The sequence below is a fragment of the Muntiacus reevesi genome, chromosome 6 (assembly GCF_963930625.1).
Source record: "Muntiacus reevesi chromosome 6, mMunRee1.1, whole genome shotgun sequence".
Lineage (NCBI taxonomy): Eukaryota > Metazoa > Chordata > Mammalia > Artiodactyla > Cervidae > Muntiacus > Muntiacus reevesi.
Genome location: NC_089254.1, coordinates 76,594,188 through 76,613,657, shown reverse-complemented (window position 1 = coordinate 76,613,657; position 19,470 = coordinate 76,594,188). Strand labels below are relative to the sequence as shown.

The following is a 19,470-nucleotide window of genomic DNA, read 5'->3' as shown; positions in this document are numbered from 1 at the left end:
TTTAAAAAATGCTTTATTTAAACTCAGTATCCCTCTTGGGTGTTTATCCTGAGAGCTCTGGTTCTTTGGTATGCTTCTCGGTTATTTCACTTTGAGGTGAAAAAAAATTTAGAATCCTCGGCTTTTATTATTATAGGTAAGAAATATGGAAGACTCTGTGTATGTTTGTGCATTTTTATTCTTGGAAGACAGAACATGTACTTTTCCTTCTTGAATTGTCCAGGTCACATAAAATGGGATACTTATTTTGATCAGTGCTTATTTGATCAGTTGATTGCAGCTTTATAATCTAAAAGAAATAAGAGAAGATTGACTAGAGTCTTTCCTCAGAAGCCCAGAATTAATTTGTTTCCTCTTGGTGGAGAATGAGTTCAGCACTGTGATTAAGGAATAAATGCAAATTTAGCTTGAATGAAACTAGGCTACCAAGATGGATCCTTGATATGCTTGTAGAAACTGGTCTGTTTTCAATTTTTAAAATAGATTTGGGAAATATTTTTATGGGTGAATTACAGGATAATTATAATTCAGTTTTCTATAATAATTACAGCTTTGCGTCTCATTTGTGTTGTCTGAGTTTTGAGCTGAAAGTCTATAATGGAAGATTCTGATGGTCTCAGGAATAGTTTAGGCATCTACTTCATTCCCCTCACTTTTGATTGAACCCTACCTGAGGGATCATGGACCTCAAATGCACGAAATAGAAATTTTTGAAAAGTAATGCTCTTTGATTTGTGTATTATTTTGTATACGTGTAATTCTTAATGCCTTAGGTTGGTCACCCACTTGAGCTCTTTCCTCCCTGTTTCTTGTCTGCCACCTTGTTGAGAATGGCACTTCCTTGGTAACTCAGTTGGTAAAGAATCTGCCTGCAATGTGGGAGACCTGGGTTCGATCCCTGGGTTGGGAAGATCTGCTGGAGAAGGCAAAGGCTACCCACTCCAGTAGTCTGGCCTGGAGAATTCCATGGACTGTATAATCCATGGGGTCACGAAGAGTAGGACACAGCTGAGTGACTTTCACTTTTTGTTGAATATGAGTAGATTAAACAAGGCTTCCCAGGTGGCTCAGTGGTAAAGAATCCTCCTGCTAATGCAGGAGACACAGGTTCAGTCCCTGGCTGGGGAAGATCCTCTGGAGAAGGAGATGGCAACCTTCTCCAATATTGTTACCTGGAAAATTCCATGGACAGAGGAGCCTAGTGGGCTACAGTCCATGTGGTCACACAGAATCACACAACTTAGCAACTAAATAACAACAGCGCAGTTATCAGTCAGGCCATTCCTCATTTGATGTATGACTACCATGATTGTTGTTGTTGTTCAATCACTAAGCTGTGTTGGACTCTTTGTGACCCGATGGACTGCAGCATGCCAGACTTCCTTGTCCTTCACCATCTCCCAGAGCTTGCTTAGACTCATGTCCATTGAATCACTATGCCATCCAACCATCTTATCCTCTGTCTCCCCTTCTTCTCCTGCCTTCAGTCTTTCCCAACATCAGGGTTTTTTCTAATGAATCGGCTCTACACATCAGGTGGCTAAAGTTTTGGAGCTTCAGCTTCAGCATCAGTCCTTCCAATGAACATTCAGGACTGATTTCCTTTAGGACTGACTGGTTTGATCTCCTTTCAGACCAACGGACTGCCATGATAATCCCTTAATTTAATAGCACATATTTATCCCAAACTGTCTCCCAGAGCTCTTCAATATCCTGGGATCCTCTGTTTGCATATTCTCCTCTGTTTTCTGGGCTCATGATCCATATTGATCTCCAATATCTATAATTATCCTCTCCAGTATTATAGAAGATCCATTCACAAATATGCTAAAAGCATAGGAGATTATACTGAATATTTTGAAGAAAAATGGAGTTCTTTTATAGGTGAAAGTTATACAATCTCCATTAGGACCCTCACCTCTAATAGAAGTATACTGAGCCATCTCTGTATTTCTGAGAAGACTCTGTCTCCCCCAGTCCATATCACCTGCTGCAGGACTTGAGGGAGCTCACCGAATTACATGTGTTCTTTCAGCTACACTGTTGCCTCCAGGATCAGTATAAACTGCCCAAGAGACCAATCTGGAGAATGAGACCACAGCCACAATAGCCTTCCCTTACAGGACTGGCAGAATGAATTCTGTTGTTCCTTACGTATTACCAGGACTCAGCCTTCCAGGCCATCTGTTATCACCTGGACAATGACTCCCAAATGGCTCTGTTCAGCTCTTCCTTTGACCCAGTCATTTCTTCTGTCATCGGTCTTGGTGGTCTACGATCCACTTAGCAAACCAAAGCAACAGCCCGGCTTCTCATAGCCTCCTGTTGCTCTAAATGATCTTTACCTGTTGATTGGCGTGGATCCCAGCCACTTATTTCTCTTAAAGGTGAACACGAATCATTTGGAAGTCCTGTTAAGATGGTGATTCTGTTTCCAGGCAATGTTGACGTTGCCCATCACAATGATAAGATTGTAGATCTAGACTTGCTTATTTTTGATGACTACACCATCTCATTTACTTTCCACTGGCAAATCCCAGTGCTAATTGGATGTAATAATCCATCTATTCTGTGCCTGTGTCAAAGTGGTGAATATGGCTGGAAAAAACATAACTACCATGTTATGTTCTCACACTCAATTCATGCTATCTCTCTGTCTTACTTAGCAATCTAGCTATATTCACCTACATATTTATCGTCTCTCTCGGAGGTGACTATTTCACATTTCTCTCTTGACATTTTCCTCTTCTCTCCTCATCCTTAGCCAAAGACTTTGTCTCATATGACACTAAAAATTGATGCGACTGTAAGAGAACTGCTTCCTTTTTGTTTTCAAAACATCATTGCCTCCTATCACAGTGGATGAACCCCCTTTTCACGTTTTACCTCCCTAAAGGCATTGCTCGTGCACTTGAAATCTTCCATTACCTGTGTTATCCATCAGTAGAGAAATATATGATTACATTCTTTACCTTAAAAAAAAACCCGGCCTTGGACACCACCTTCCCCTAAACCCTCACCCCCGAACTCCAGGGCATGTCTTACTCCATTTGCTGTCACATTTCTTCATTCTCTTACTTATATCACACAGCTCTTCAGAAGTGTTGGTGTCTGCGGAAGGAAGCACTGCACCTCGTGTTCTGTGGTGGTTTGTGCCTCACAGGTAAAGAGACCTTACGGCACCCTGAAACCTCAGGAGTCTGGGTGCTGTGGACTAGCGAGGGGAAGCCGACTTCCTGGATAGTTCATTCATAAGGATAGTCTTATGCTTTATCCTGAACTTTTCAAATGTAGGGCCTTCAAAGAGAATTTTTCCTTTAAATGGCCTGTTAATTCACATGGTGATTTCTTTTAAATATAGCCACTCCCCCACCAAAACTTCCAATTCATGAGAGTGAAGAAAACATTCAGATAATTAAATACAATCATGTCTCCCTTCCTTTAGTATGGGTTCATTCAACCAAGGAGTAGAGCAAGAAGCAGTGCTCTGTTGTTTCTGGTAGGGACATTATACTGTATATTTAATTTGGCATAAGCAGAAACTTAGACAGGCAGTAAATTCCAAGTTTGAAGAGATGCAGCACTTTACTATCATTCCTTAGAAAAATGTCAAAATGTTGTTAAATCATAGCAGATGAGGTAACCTTGGGAATCTTTTTTTTTTTTTAACCCATGTTTAAGAGTTTTTAAAAAGCCAAAATGTGAATGACACACATCTGTTTCTTCTTGTATGATTTTTTTTGTACCATAGTTGCACTAAAACATTCATTCACTGAAGTTTGAAAGTACAGTTTAAGCAAGCAGATGATTGTAGTTGTGTATCTTATTTAACTGATAGATTGATAATGACAGTAATAATAATCATGCTGGCTTTCACTGAACACATACCATGTAACTGGGATATATATATGTGTGTATTTTTTTCTTTCTCATTTTACAAGGATGAAATGGACATTTAGAGAGATAAAGCTGTAGCTGGGAAAGTCAAAGGGCCTGGGTTGGAACTATGATTTTCAGTTTTCAGAACTTGTTTCCTTTCTCACTGTATCCAAACTGTGGTTCTTTTGATGCTCCTCGCAGTGTGGCTACCTAACGTAGGTTCTTCTGCAGATAGAATTCTTCTGAGCTGTTTCCATCGTCTCTTTGACAAGGTGCATGTGAGCATGCTCAGTCGTGTCTGACTCTTTGCGACCCCATGGACTATAGCCTACCAGGCTCCTCTGTCCATGGAATTCTCCAGGCAAGAATACTGGAGTGGGTTGCTATTTCCTTCTCTAGGGGATCTTCTCGACTGACCCAGGGGTTGAACCTACATCTCAGGTTCAGCCTCAGTTGCAGGTGGATTCTTTACCACTTCAGCCATCTGTGAAGCCCCTCTTTGACAAACACCCTGTTTATTATGAGTTTAGAGGGTTTCAAACCTAATAGTGACCTGGCTGTAGAAGGATATTTGAATTCTGAGCCATGTGCCTCTGAGCTATGTGCTAGATGTAGGCTGGGCATCTCTGAACTATGTGCCAGTTGTAGGCCCCCATCTATGCTTTCATTCATACTTTCAAATGACTCCTGACAAACAAACCACAGTATATTGAGCCCCCTTTGGAATAGGTACTGCTTTATTAATAGCTCAGGAAGTCTTCCAAATAAGGAAGGACCAGGCCCTTGATTTCAAAGAACTCAGAGGCAATATAGCAAGTGTAGCTGAGAGGATTTGAGCTTTGGAGTCAAATAGACATGGGCTCCTAACTTGACTTTGGCACTTAATGGCTGTGAAATCTTGGACAAGTCTTTTATATCCCTGGTGTTAGCTGCTCCCATGCAAAAAAGGTGATGGTGATAGTTGTTTCAATTTTCATTGATGTATTTAAATGAGATATACTGCATGCTCAGAGTTTTGTGTAGTACTTGACTCTAATAAGTATTTGATGAAAGGTGGCCTGTTACTATTTCTGTTGGTGAAATGATAATTATACCTTTGTAAAACAGTTTCTAGGAAACTATGAAATAGTTCCCTATGAATATGATCCATGACAGCTTAGGGGCAGAGTAAATAAACATACATAGCTTATTTTCTTTCTTAATGGAATTTCCACTTTAATTTCTTCTTCTTCTTCTTTTGAAAATAAAAAGGAGGACGATGTTCTGTGGTAGATTTCTGTTAAAAGAAAGCTATCCTCAGATCTTTTTTAGAAATTGTGGTATCGAGCCATTGCCCAAATGTACCATTATTGAAAGAATGGCAGTTTGAAGAGAATCATATACAGCACCACCATTCAAATGTCGAAAGGAATAGGGATTCTAGTTTACTGAAGTGTTTAGTTAATTAAGATTGAGTATAAATTCATACTTAATGATGGAGAAGGCAATGGCACTCCACTCCAGTACTCTTGCCTAGAAAATCCCATGGACTGAGGAGCCTGGTAGGCTGCAACCCATGGGGTCGCTAAGAGTCGGACACGACTGAGCGACTTCACTTTCACTTTTCACTTTCATGCATTGGAGAAGGAAATGGCAACCCGCTCCAGTATTCTTGCCTGGAGAATCCCAGGGACGGCGGAGCCTGGTGGGCTGCTGTCTATGGGGTCGCACAGAGTTGGACACGACTGAAGTGACTTAGCAGCAGCAGCAGCAGCTTACTTAATGAAATGAAACATGACAAAAATGATTTCAAAAGTAATCTCTGAGGAGCCCACAAGGGAGCCTATTTCTATAAAAGATACATACCTACCTCTTTGAGAACCAAAAATTGTGGAGACTTCTTCTTCTGTTTTAAAAAGCGAGAGGACAGAATATTCTGAACATTTGTTCTTGTAACTTTAAGATTACAGTGAATTTTGATAATCTCTACCCAGTAAAAAATGCCAAAGGTGCAAGTGATAGCAAATAGGTTATGTTTCAGAGTTTCTGCAAACTTTTGGAACTTAGCACTGACAAGTTACAATATTCAAAAGTGTTCTTTTTTTTTTTTTTAATTTAAGGCATGAATTGTCTGAATCTCCCCTATCCCTTTTGTTCTAAAGGTTTTCTCCAGCTAGCTTTTGATTATTTACTTTAAAGTTTATTTTTGTCTTAATCCTAATTAACCTGGGATTCTTCTTAAAACAAAACAAAATCATGTATTTGAAGATCTTGGTTACTTTGAAACCACTTGGCTAGGATTCTGCCACAGTCTTAAGAACATAAGTAACTGGGCAGTCCAACAGGCAGATAAAATTAGGGCAGACAATTCAGCTGCTGACAAGATGGCTGCCACCCTTTCAGCTTATCCTTAGAAAATCTTCAGCTTTCTCTGACTTAAAGTAAAATCCCTAAATTAAAAACATTAATAAATTAGGAAATATGATGTTTAAGGAGAGCATGTTGCACAAATAATAAACATATATGACTGTTCAAAAACTATTGTCATTTAAAAAAATCAGTATTGCCTTTAACTGATAAGTATGGTCTCTTTAATACATTTCACTAAGAGGTAAAATAGAAAGTTGGACCATAAAGAAGGCTGAACGCTGAAGAGTTAATGCTTTTGAATCGTGGTGCTGGAGAAGACTCTTGAGAGTCCTTTGGACTGCAAGAAGATCAAACCAGTCAATCCTAAAGGAAATCAACCCTGAATATTCTTTGGAAGGACTGATGCTCAAGCTGAAGCTCTGATACTTTGGCTACCTGATGTGAAGAGCTGACTCATTGGAAAAGACCCTGATGTTGGGAAAGATTGAAGACAAAAGAAGAAGGGGCAGCAGAGGATGAGATGGTTAGATAGCATTACTGACTCAATGGACATGAATTTGAGCAAACCACAGGAGACAGTGGAGGACAGAGGAACCTGGCATGCTGCAGTCCATGGGGTCACAAAGAGTCGGACGCAACTTAATGACTGAACAACAACAATAAGAGTAGAAAGAGGCACAAGGGAAGGCGTTGTTTCACAAGAAATAAATCTGAAATTCATTTAGGATCTTACCAGTTTCTCTTGCATTCTCAATATTCTTCTCAATATATGTGCAGAATTGATGGGACTGTATGTTGTCTTATGCTTATCAAATTTGGCTAAAATGATTCTAAATAATCAAATGCCATTTTGAATATTCAGCTAAGTAATAATATTATTGTCTAAATAATATTGTATTATAATAATCAGCATAATCACCATCAGTAACATTTATTAAATGATTGCTGTGTCTGTTACTAAGTATCAATACTTTATATATAGTAATTCTATCCTCACAGCAGCACTGTGGATTAGATATAGCTACCATCCTCACTGTCAGATGAGGAAACTGAGGCATGAGAGGTTAGGTAACTTGCCCAAGGCCACATGTAAGTGTGTAGCTGGGATTCAAACCAAGGTAGATGGTTTAGTCGCTAAGTTCTGTCCGACTTTTGTGACCCTTTGGACTGTAGCCTGCCAGGCCCCTCTGTCCATGGGATTCTCCAGGCATGCACACTGGAGTGGGTTGCCATTTCCTTCTCTAGCTGATATACAGGCAGATGATGTGATGCTACTTAGTTCAACTGACATGTGTAGTTTCATTTTCTATCTTCATCCCACTTTGGAGGAAGAATTATGTGACATTTTCTTCTACATAATTTCGCCTTTAGGACTGCCAAGAGCAATTGAAGAGGTATCAATAATTCTGTTGTTTACTCCTTACTGGGATCCTTAATTATGCCTTAATAGCAAATTTCATTTGGGAAATCAGGTTGTACATCTTTTGAAGAAATCCTCTGATTGCCTATGCTAAAACTGTAGTAGACTTAAAATCAAGTTATAGCGGAACAGCCATCTCTGCTCCGTCTGTGTCATGGGAACAGTTCTGTCCTTGAGCAGCAGAGGAGCTTGAGATGGCCTTAGCTATTGTGAGGCTTATAGTGTCTAGTTTTCAAGTGGCATTTCTGTGAGTTTTGGAGGCTTTGACAGGAATTGGGGTGGGAAGAAGTGAACATGGGGAGGAGAGAAGGGGCATGGGGTAGGGCAGAAGCCAGGTAGGCAGATCTCCAAGTGCTCCAACCCCATTTCAATCAGAGCAGCTCCACTTTTTGTTTATTTGAAAAACAGGGTCCATCACTTAACAATGATTATTTGTTATAGAACAATCGACCTGTACTGAAGGTGCCACAGGACCAAAAAGTGGGTTTTTTACACATCTGTGTGTGTTTCCTCCTTGTTGGTGGCTCCTAGAATCAGTAGAGGATCTAATCCAGCTGAGATGGAGGTCTTGGCAGGAGTTTGTGTGGGGCCTTGCAGAGCCCCTCTGGAGGAGCACACACATTACCTCCCCCCTGAGAGGCTAGCCTGGTGTCTCTGTGCAGAGGTCAAGGCTCTATGCTTTCAAGTTGTGGTGCTGGAGAAGACTCTTGAGATTCCCTTGGACAGTAAGGAGATCAAACCAGTCAGTCCTAAAGGAAATCAACCCAGAATATTCATTGGAAGGAGTGATGCTGAAGCTCCAATAATTTGGCCACCTGATGCGAACAGCTGACTCATTGGAAACGGGCCTGGTGCTGGGAAAGATTGAGGGCAAGAGGAGAAGGGGGCAGCAGAGGATGAGATGGTTAGATAGCATCACCGACTCAATGGACATGAGTTTGAACAAACTCCAGGAGATAATGAAGGACAGGGAAGCCTGGTGGGCTGCAGTCCATGGGGTCACAAGGAGTCGGACACGACTTAGTGACCGAAAAGCAAGGCTCTTTGACTCAGGTAAATCATGTGAGACTGGATTCTAGAAACATTTGGACCTGGAGATGTCCAGGGCAAATGCTGCTGAAATCCTGCGTAGGTGTGCTTAGCACTGATACAATACCCTGATGGCTCCCTGCTCAGGTGCAGTTTACCTGGGGGGAAAGAACTGAGTTCTGATATGGTACAAATTACTCTTATAAGTCAGTATTGGGCCCCAAAGCATACAATGAAAGAAAAGCTATATGATGTTAAGTTCTGAAGTGAGCCTATGCTGGAGACCCGAGCACTTCATGTCCACATATATAAATGTGGCTGTGAAGTATGCTCTTTCCTCTCCTAGTTCTGTTTCTGGCATTTAGGGGAAGGGGTTCTGCTGCAGGGACTCTGCTCAGACAGAGGAGTTGCTATGTGTGCAAGCTGAGTGGGGCTAGGTTTTTAAAAAGTCATGTTAATAATTCATTAGACCTGAATTTATTTTATTATTACTTAAAAATTTTTTTTTATCGGGGTATAGTTGATTTATGTGGTGTTAGTTTTAGGTATACAGTAAAGTGAATCAGTTATACATACACACGTATGGACTCTTTTTTTAGATTCTTTTCCCATATAAGCCATTCCAGAGCACTGAGTGAAGTCCCCTGTGCAATACAGCAGGTCCTTATTAGTTTTCTGTTTTATACACGCTCATGCTCAGTCACTTCAGTTGTGTCTGACTCTTTGTGACCTTGTGCACTGCAGCATGCCAGGTTCCTCTACCCATGAGATTCTCCAGGCAAGAATACTGGAGTGGGTTGCCATGCCCTCCTCCAGGCGATCTTCCCGACCCAGGGATTGAAGCTGCATTTCCTATGTCTCCTGCACCATAGGTGGATTCTTTATCCATTGATTCACCTGGGAAGTCCACTTTATACATATTAGCATGTATATATCAATCCTAGTCTTCATTCTCCTAATTTTAACTGGGAAATTATTCTCAGGTGTGTCTTGCCTCTTCTCTTTCCTGAGTGTGAAAGCAGTTGTGAAATGCCAGGTCTTTGTCACTTCATGGAGCAGTGGCATTGGAATTACCTGGAAGCTTGTTAGAAATGTTAGATTCTTGTTTATTCTACTGAACTAGAATCTGAGCTTTAACAAGATCTCCAGGTGATGTATTTTCATGTTAGATTTTAAGAAGTCAGCTCTCAAGTGTATGAGATATCCTTTTGGTCATTGCACTATGAGTCCACTAGATGTCATTCTCGTAACCTGGTAATGAGAAGGGTGCCTCCCCCACCCCCCCAAAGCGGGAACTTGGAAGAATCTGTGAATATGAACATGTTATTAGGTGATTTCCTCCCCATCCATAGAGCTACTGATACACATGTTGATTATGTAAGGTAAAACTACTCTCGCTGGTTCACAGTCCTGGAGAGAGATTCCTAGGAATGATTTTCATTTTGTGGAATTAGCACTCGTGCCTTCCATTTTTCCCTCCTTTAAGCCTCCTGTTGCTTGGGTGAGTGCTGTCATTATATAACCTTAGCATTAACTATGCTGCCAGTTACTGTGACTGACTGGTTCACTTAGAGAACGGCATCTTGGCCTGCCCAACACAGCGACACGGACTAAATGGACAGGTTTGATCTCTGTAGGAATGATTGAGAGCAGAAAGAAAGCAAGGCTGTATTCTGCTATTATCATCCACTTCTGTGGGATTGTTGGAGGAAGGGCAGACCTTTCTCAATTCTTGGGGGTATCTCAGAGGTGTTTTTACAAAGAAATCTACTTCTGCTTGGAAAGAAGTGTCCCAAGTGTAATCTTGGAGGGTGTTAGTTAGTTTCAGTCATGAAGATGAATATAAAGGACATTTACAGGTATAGTAAGATCCAGAGGGAGATGCTCTACTTTCAGAGACGTATGAGGCCCCTGGGACAGGTCCTGTTAACAGCTGGTTAGGTCTGAATATTAGGAATGAGGGGTGAAAAGGCTAAGGACTATGCTTTAGAGGATCCAATTTTTTGCCGGATGCCCAGTTTTAGAAAAGTTAGTTCTTGAAATAAATCAACTCTAGAAAAATTCTTCTCCCTTTGTGTCTGATGTGTGTGTGTGTGTGTGTGTGTGTGTGTGTGTGTGTATGGTGTATCTGTTTCAGTTAACAAGGGTAGCAGACTAGTAGAGTAGCAGGTGTGTGTGTATGTGTGTGTGTGTGTGTGTTTTGTGTTTTTGTGTGTACTTCCTCTTCTTGGTGTGTGGGAGGGGATTTTTATAATTATAATATCACTAAATGAATAAAAATACACCATGTTTAATTTGATTTCAGCCTAGCAAACATTGATGTGAAAACAGCTTGGTTTTAGCTTAAATGTAACTTCCTTTTGTTCAAAATAATTAAGGTGGCCATAGTATTTACTTTGACTCTTTAGAGTCCTTTTGCAATGTTTTATTATTATGTGATTCCTGATGACCTGGTGCAGAATTAACTTTTAAGAATATTACCAAGAATCAGTTTCATTTTAAAAAATGGTACCTAAATTATGGAAAACGAGCCTAAGAGGCTCATTCTCCATCCCTAGCCAGGGTCTAAATTTCTACTTCTGCAGTTGATAGGATTTTACACCACCATCCCCATCACTGTTAAATTTCCTTTTTAACTGTTGCTGCTAAAGTTGCAGATGCTACCAGAGATAGCAGCATGTTTTTGATGTATTATTTAAAAGCATGGGCCTTGGATTCAGGCAGACCTTGGGCAAATTGCTTCATTTCACCAAGCCTCAGTTTCTTCATTTGTAATCTTAGCTGCCTCATGGGTGGTGGTGATGATTTAAGCAGACAGTACAGATAAAGTGTGTAGCCTAGAGTCAGACGCATGCTGTGTGTTCAGCAGGACATACACCATAGGTGTATATTATCCCAGTTATTATTCCTACTCCTCTAGCTCTCGTTCTCATCTTTCAGTTGTTAGAACACAGTCCACCAACTGTGGCATGAGCCCTTGTTCCTACACTCTTTCTCCACCAGATGACAGCTCCAAGTCAAGGAGCTCATCTCCCTCCACCTGGCAAGTGTGTGTTTGTGTGTGTGTGCAGGTGGGTGGCCGGTTCAGTGCCCAGTGGTAGGGAGGCTATTGATCCTAGCATTGCAACAAGGAGAGAAGTTCTCTTTACAACCCACACTGAAATCCTCAGGGAGAATTCCCCTCAGTGTCTTACAATGGTGGTCAAGTTCAGCAGGATGGAGACTAGTTAGCATGGTTAACATGTTTGGTAAAGCCGTATCACAGGCTGGCCCAGGGTCCTATTCACCTGTTTCTCAAGAGAAACAGATTTGGAGATGCAAAACTGAAATATCAAATGAATTTTTGCAATATAAATTCTGGATCGCCTGCTCTTTACAATCTTTACTACTTTGGAATGACCTTTTTGATTTGGAGAGGACCTCTAGGCTTTGAATAGCTGTAACTTCTATCTCAGGGGTACCTGGAACATCACCTAGTTAGCAGCAGCATCAGCAAGCTACTGTGAAGAAGTTCGAAGAGATCTTTTATCCTGAAAGCGCCCTTGTAGAAATCTTTGCAGTTCCAATATGAGTTACCTTGTGGTTTGACGTGACAGTATTCTGTTGATGAAGAACAATGGAGATTTTGGTGTAATAGCAATTGTACTAGTGTGCTGCCTTAAATAGAAGAGGATATAACATATTAAACAATTAATTAAGCTATTTTTTTTGCTAGACTTTGCAGACTTGGAGTCTGCATTGGAATTATTTTTTGTTTTTACACAGTTTATGTATATATATATATACACACATATATATATGTATGTATGTATATATTTGATAATTGTTTGAAAGGCTCTCCAAAAAAACCTTAAAAGGGGTATGGATTGTTCTTTTTTCCTTACCGTGTAATTCTTGTTTCCAATGCAAGGAGTCAAATCAGTAAGGTCAGTCCCAGTTCAAAGAAGCTGGTGGAGGGGAGGGTGGTTAGGGAACAAAACTTATAATGGTGTTACTGTGTAGATTGCCAAATAATCTGAGGTTTGTTCAGCAAATATAATGGTGCATTGAGGTGTTGTGTTAGTGTGGGGGTCCAGAAAATGAGCTCTGTGTGTAGTGAATCTGTTAAGCGGCAGTTTACGGTTTAACCGAAAAATTGGGAGAAACTTGCTAAGTGCCGAGGAAGCATGAGAGCCAATCTGACACAGACTGGGAGGGTGACAGTGGTGGTGAGTGGAAGGAGGAGGGGAGTGAGAAGAGGATTCTGTGGAGGACTGGGAGGGTGACAGTGGTGATGAGTGGAAGGAGGAGGGGAGTGAGAAGGGGATTCTGTGGAGTACTGGGGTGAAAGTGTGGATGGCAAAATTCTCCGTCTGTATACACAGAAAATTAACAGTCTTTATAAAAAAGCAAAGCCCCAAGTATTTAAATGCATGTAAACTCTAGGGCTTCACAGGTGGCGCTACTGGTAAAGAACCCACCTGCCCCTGGGTTGGGAAGATGCCCTGGAGGAGGGCATGGCAACCCACTTCAGTAATTTGCCTGTAGAATCCCATGGACAGAGGAACCTGGCAGGTTACAGTCCATAGGGTTGTGAAGAGTCGGACATGACTGAGGCAACTTAGCATGCGTGCATGCAAGGATCCCAATTCCATTTTCTTTTCATAGGCTCAATAGAAAGATAAAATGTAGATGCTAGTGAAAACTGGTACCACAACATTAGGAAGCTTCCCTGGTGGCTCAGAGAGTAAAGAATCTGCCTGCAACGTGGAAGACCTGGATTCGATCCCTGGGTTGGGAAGATCCCCTGGGGGAGGGCATGGCAACCCACTCCAGTATTCTTGCCTGGAGAATCCCATGGACAGAGGAGCCTGGCGGGCTATAGTCCATAGCGTCGCAAAGAGTCGGACATGACTGAGCAACTGCCCACACACATAGGAATCTTAAGGATGGATGAGCTGTTGAGATTATAACATTTTACATACAAAAATGATGAAAACGGAATGAATATAATAACAACAGTAAATGAAAAGATTCTGGACAAATAAATTCTCTGTGGATGAGAAATTCATGCTCACTAATAAGATTAAATTTAGGGACACTATGGGCCAGTGACTCTGAAGTATTTTTTTTCTTTCTTTCTTTTGGCTCATAATTACTTTGAGAGGCTGACGAAAGCTTGGAATCCTTTCTGAGAAAAGTTCACGTACCCAATACATGCATGATTTTGCCTATAATTTTGGGAGCTTCCCAGACCTCTTGAGATTCGTCCCTGTATTCCCACTGAAGACCAGCTGAATAGGGTTAGGCTATTGAAATTGTATTGATGACACCAGAAAACTAGACCAAATAGTAATTAGGAGGGAAATCACACCCTGGGACTGGAAGATCTCACACAAATGTCTGCCTCATAGGGTTTGAGGTTTTTAGAATTAAGGATAGAATGGAATTATCCTGAATTTGGGCCTAGGATTAGACAGGGATTGGTTCAGGAAGTTATCTGTGACTATTGTAATAATGCTCACAACTCAATTACACTCAATCTTCTAAAGGGGAGTGAAAGAAACAAAATTCCATCACATTGTTACTCAGTTTCAGAAAATGGAACTCTGATCAGATCAACCTGTGCATGAAGTTAAAATTAAAAGTAATATTTTAAAAAGTTTGTAACTTTTAGGAAGCCTGGAAATGCTTTAAACACTCATGGAAAGGCAGGAAAATATGTCACATAACAGAGACAAAAAACTTTTGCATCCGTCTCATAAAGTAAAAGAAGCAAATATAAGGGGAAAAAGTAGGCAAAAGATTATTCAAGTGAGAACAGGGAAAGCCTCAAAGTGTGACAGGTCAGGTGTAAATAAGAAGTCAGTCAGACTGTAAAGGAACTCAAGAAACAGCACAAAAGGACTGCAATCCAGAAATAAAAGCTTTTTTATACATGAAAGGCAGAATGTCACTTGGAAACTCAACGGGACTGCTTGATGATCAGGGTGCAAAAGACGTGCTCACAAGGAAGAAAGGAGATCTAGAGGCTCAATGAACTCTTTGCTTTGCTCTTTGTTGAAACATAGAAATTTCCTCTGTCATCATGTCTTTTGAAGCAAAGAGGTGAGAGATGTAGTATTAGATCAAATAGTGGTCGGGGAACATGATGTTCTACTTGATTGACATGCTGGATATAAGTAAATTGCTGAAACATTCTGTCATCCATTAGAAGAGTCTAAAGAAACTCAAGGGAATAAATTGACCAAAATGCAAAACAACTCACTGCACTTACTCTTTAGTGTGAGTGAATTCCATTCTGGCTTCCATTCTGATGAGGGCACCCTACAATCTATCAGTGAGTCTCAGTTCATATGGGTGGACTTCAAAAGTTGTAGGATGGTTGATTACTTAGTATAGTGAATGGAGGAAAATAGCCTGTTTTCTTCTAGGACAGGGTGGATTGTCTGAAGAGGTAAATAAGCACCAGGAAAAAAACCAAAACAAAGCAAATGTAATTTGTTTAGACTTTTAAGGAATCAGTGACAAAGTTTCACAAGAAAGCTATTCTGAATTGTGTTACCATGGTATTAGGAGGAACATTTTTATCACATGTAGGTATTAATAAAGGAAACAAAAAGTAGGGTGTATGAGCCTGCTGTTGATGGAGATTTGTAAACAGTGAGGCCCTTCCAGAAATTTCTGCCGGACCTTTTTATTCAACATAGATAACCTAGAAGAGTAAGTACACTATGAATTTTCCCAAGGTGAAGGACTAAGCTTTTTTGGCTAGTGAAATTATGAATCAGCAGGAATAAGCTTTTGAAAGATCTTTTAAGTGGACAAGAAAGTAGCAGGAAGGCTTGGTACTGCAAGAAGTGCTACCCATTTAGGGAAAAAGAAATCAGACTAAGCGTGTAAAATTGTGGGCTCTGAATTATTTAGAAACCTACTTTCATTTAGGGACCAGGAAAGGAATTTAGAGGCATTGTAGTTGCATCCTTCTGAATAGACCATTGAATTTCAAAAGGTTCAGAAACCAAAGGCCCATGTGAAGCAAAACTGTTGTGCCTGTGCATTCTTTCAGGTTGTTGTTGTTGGTTTTTTGTTTTCTTTCTTTCTTTTTTTTTTTTTTTTGTATTTCGAAGAGAGTTAGGAGAAAGATCTGGTTTTAAATCCTGACTTAGTCTTCAAAGGATAGTTATGAGGACCAAATTAAATATATGTGAAATCGCCTAGTATGGTGGTTCATGGCAATCTTTGAAAGTAGTATCAAAGGGGACATGATGAAATTAGGCTCTCCTGACTGGAACAAATCATTCAAGCTCTTACCAGGTGTAGGAAGATGCTGATCTAATTTCTTTCTAACTCAGCAACGAGTAGCTTACTTCTTACAAGGGAGACAATTTCATTTTTGCTCAGCTCTGATTGGCACTAAGACTTTATTCTTAGCTGAAAGCTACCTTTCTTGTGATTTATAGGCAACAGAGTAACAGAGAAGAAAGGGGACTTGAGAGATCATGCAGACAAAACCTTTTATTTTATGAAGGAATATAAGGTGAAATCATTTCTCAGGAAAGCAAATGGGGGTGAATTGCTGATTTGTGAACTCTGAGCTTTCTGTTAACAGGGTACTCAGTCTTAAAGTTCTGTATATGAATGTACACACCTCTGTTTAGTTCATAGTTACTAGATGTTTAACTTAAGGGTAGGCTCTTTGCAGAGTGTGGGGGGTACTTGTCATTCCAGTTTTGTGAGTCCTTAAAAAAGTTCCTGAGAGACTTGTCACCCATATCGACACTTTCCAATCCCAGCGTATTGGAAGTCAATAGAAGGTCCCAAGAATTTAATAGTCAGTTTTCCTAAACCTTGAAAGAATCTAGTCTTAAATATCTTCTTTTTGTTTTATTTTTCTCACATTTATATTTTATTGACATGTAATTGACATGTAAGGACTTCCTGGGTGGCTCAGATGATAAAGAATCTGCCCACAATGCAGGAGACCCGGGTTCTACCCCTGGGTTGGAAAGATCCCCTGGAGAAGAGATTGACAACCCATTCCAGTATTCTTGCCCGGAGAATCTCCATGGACAGAGGAGCCTGTCAGGCTACAGTGCATGCGGTCACAAAGAATCGGACATGAGTGAATGACTACCACTTTCACTTTTAATTGACATATAACACTGTATTAGTTTTCAGTGTAAAATGTAATTTTGATATATGTTTATATTGTGAAAAGATCACCACGTTAAATTTAGTTAGTATTGATCACCTCATGTAGTTACAACTTTTTTTCCTGTGATGAGAACTTTGAAGATCTACTCTCTTAGCAAATTTCAAATATTGAGATATGTGTGACGTATAGGAAACTTTCTATGTGAAGTAAGTACTGTTGATAAACATCTTTGCTTTCTTGATCATTTATAAATAAGTAAGTAATAGTTATTTAATTATGTATGTATTTGATAAATCTCAAGGCTAAGTTGAGAAGTAAGATCCATGGTTATACTCCAATGTATTTATCTACATCCATCTGCCACTCTCAGGTTTATCTCAAAATTTGATCCTAATTCATCTTTTCATTCCCTAAGATGATTATGGTTATAGCTGTTAGAAATGAATATTGTCTCATTAACTTAGAGCTACTGTAATTACTTGCATGATGCACATTACTATTAATTAATGTTATTTTATTCATCTATATACTAATTACCAGCATACTGTATCACAGAATGTGCCAGCCACACTCACAGAGTAAATTAGACAGACTTGGGACTTAAATCCAGAACTTTACAAAGTCAGGGAATCAGAAACCAACCCTTTTGTAACTATGCCAGCTTTTCAGACATGGACTCTGTCTGAAAAAAAGGAAAAAGGAACATAGACACCCATGTAGTTGACATTTCACAAACTCTATCAAAAGAGTGGAATTTGTTGGGCTGATCCTCCAACTTGAAATTTTGTTTTTCCTCCCCACCACCTCTGGCCCCTTCTTTCCCCAAGCATTTCTGTTAGTAGAAAGTCTTATCTCCTTTTCCTTCCCACCTTCCATGCAAATCCCAGGGCCAGGTGACCAAGTGGTGAATACCCAGCGTGGTTATATTAGCCCCATGGCAGCTATGGTAGCTCCTCGGGTGAGGTACACTCTGGTTCAATGATGGCATTTTATTTTCTTTCTTCCTAAAACTTGGGAAATTATAAATTTAAATTGCCAGCTTGGGATGTGTTTCCATGCACATGAATTCATAAAACTTTGCCTCATTGATATTTGTTTGCATTACTTATTAGTGTGTTTATTTTACATGGATATTTAGAAGGCCCTTACTATGCAGACCTATCTTGAGCTCCCCTTGTTTAGCATTCATTACCAGTTTTTAATACGTATCCCCCCCTCAGGGTGATTTGTTTCATTTTCTGTATTGTAGCTGTCAGGGCAAATCACGTACCATGGTCCAAATCCCTTCGGTGCCTGATTTTTTGGTGGCTTGTGAGGTGAGACTAGGTTTTACATTTTGAGAAGTGGTAAGAGAAATCAAATGAAGAATAATATTTTGCAATGCATGAAAATTATATGAAGCTTAAATTTTAGTGTTCATAAGTGAGCTTTTATTGACTCTTAGTCATGTTCGTTTGGTTATGTATTATTTGCATCTGCTGTTGACAACAGAAGAGCCTGGGCAGAGACTATGGCCTACCAAGCTGAAAATATTTACAACGAGCCCTTTACAGAAAAAGTTGGCTGACCCTTGTTATAAAGTGTCTGCAAAGACCCAGTCAGCACTCCATGTTCCCCATGGATCTTTTCCTTTCTTAGAGTTCCAGCTTGGATTCCACTTCCTTCATGACCCAATTAAGCATTTGATTGATTGCATAGTTCTCTCATATCAATAGTTTTATGTATATTGTTTTTTCTTTTTTCTCCTTCTTTTTTGTAAATGTGATCTTTTTGAAGACAGGAAGCATATACTGTGCTTAGCAACATAGCACTAAGCCAAGAATTAGGTATGAGGTACTTGGCTCCAATGAAGTGTTTGCTGACTTTAATTAGAATTCTTTAAGTTGGGTCTTCTAGATTTCATTTAAGGAGTCACAGTGGAGAAGGCAAGATTTTGATATACAAATAATTATATGATCACTGTTTTAATTGTGGTTAGTATAGCGAACTGTGGAAGCCCAGAAGAGCAAGTAACCAGAGGAGTCAGAAAAGGCTCCCCGTAAGAGGTGAAACTTGATGTAAATCTTGTGTACAAGGCATGGATGGAAGAGTGCAGCCAAGTGACCTTCATTCTCTTCCATTTGCCAGGAGAGGGATGGAAACCATCCTAAGTCTGGTGTTATCAATTTCATGAATACTTTTATCCTTGCATTATATTATATCTTGTATATATCTTTTGTGATTGTATGCTAAGTTGCTCAGTCATGTCTGACTCTATGCGACCCTTTTGACTGTATCCCGCCAGGCTCCTCTGTCCATGAGATTCTCCAGGCAAGAATACTGGAGTGGTTGCCATGCCCTCCTCCAGGGGATCTTTCCAACCCAGGGATTGAACCCCCACCTCTTAAGTCTTCTGAATTGTCAAGCACATTCTTTACCACTAGCACCACCTGGGAAACACCATGTATCTTTTAAAAATATTTATTCATTTGGCTGCACCAGGTCTTAGTTGCAGCCCTTGGGGTCTATCTTTGTTGCGGCATGCAGGATTTTTTTAATTTTTTTTTTCCAGTTGTGGCCCGCGTGATCTTTAGTCACATTATGTAGGATCTAGTTCCCTGACCAGAGATGGATCCCCACACCCTGTATTGGGAGCACAGAGTCTCAGCCACTGGAT

The 19,470-nt window shown here is 40.2% G+C and overlaps 1 protein-coding gene across 6 annotated transcripts in view; it reads left to right on the top strand.

The window, feature by feature from the left end:
• Nucleotides 1-19,470, top strand: part of SUGCT (succinyl-CoA:glutarate-CoA transferase) — a 727,590-nt gene that overhangs the window by 145,670 nt on the left and 562,450 nt on the right. The gene's annotated exons all lie outside the window — the stretch shown is intronic.